We start from the raw sequence: 1,327 nt of genomic DNA on the forward strand, positions 1-1,327 counted from the left end.
GGGACCCCGTCCCCGCCGCCCCAAGCCCCAGGGGAGGTGCCAGGCCACGCACCGGTGCCGTACTGGTAGACCTCGACGGGGCGGTTGTACATCTCGGCCATGGCCTGCATCTCGATGTGGTTCCCGTGGCAGGTGCTCTTCCGCTTCCGGTTGATGTAGGTGGTGAAATCCTCGGTCACGTAGTTGGAGAAGTAATCGGCGTTTTTCATCTGGGGGGGCACGTTGGGGACGTCACGGGCACGGAGGGGACACATTGGGGATTGTCACAGCCATGGGGGGACGCTGGCGATGTCACGGGCACGGAAGGGACACATTGGGGATGTCATGGGCATGAGGGGGGTGTTGAGGATGTCACGGGTACGTTGGGGACATCACTGGCATTGGGGACACATTGGGGATGTCACAGGCACAAAGGGGACACTGGGGACATCACGGGCATGGGGGGACATTGGGGATGTCACAGGCACAGGGGGGATGTTGGGGATGTCACAGGCATGGAGGGGACATTGGGGATGTCACGGGCACAGGGGGACATTGGGGATGTCACGGGCACAGGGGGACATTGGGGATGTCACAGGCACAGGGGGACATTGGGGATGTCACAGGCACAGGGGGACATTGGGGATGTCACAGAGATGGGGGGATGTTGGGGATGTCACAGGCATGGAGGGGGACATTGGGGATGTCACGGGCACAGGGGGACATTGGGGATGTCACAGGCACAAAGGGGACATTGGGGACATCATGGACGTGGGGGGTTGGGGATGTCACGGGCATGGGGAGGATGTTGGGGACATCACGGGCACAGAGGGACATTGGGGATGTCACGGGCATGGGGGGGACGTTGGGGATGTCACGGACACAGAGGGACGTTGGGAATGTCACGGGCACAGGGGGGATGTTGAGATTGTCACGGGCACGGGGGGACATTGGGGATGTCATGGGCACGGGGGGGATGTTGGGGATGTCACGGGTACGGGGGGGACACCACGGGAGCCCCCGGGGTGAGGAGGGACATGGGGATGGCAGGGCAGCCCCAGGGACACTGGGGACACGAGCTGGGGGGCCTTGGGGACACTGGAAGACCTCTGGGAACACGAGTGGGGGGCCTTGGAAACACTGAGGAGCTCTGGGGACATGAGTGGGGGGCCTTGGGGACACTGGTAGAGCTCTGGGGACACTGGGGGGGATGGGGGAGCAACAGCAGCCCAGTCCCACCCAGCACACCGAGCACCATCCCAGTCCATCCCAGTGTATCCCTGAGCAGCCCAGGCCCCTTCCAGTCCCTCTCCAGTGGCTCACGGTCCATCCCTGCACCCCCCAGAAC

Source organism: Manacus vitellinus, unplaced genomic scaffold, assembly GCF_001715985.3.
Source record: "Manacus vitellinus isolate BGI_N305 unplaced genomic scaffold, ASM171598v3 scaffold_219_pilon, whole genome shotgun sequence".
Lineage (NCBI taxonomy): Eukaryota > Metazoa > Chordata > Aves > Passeriformes > Pipridae > Manacus > Manacus vitellinus.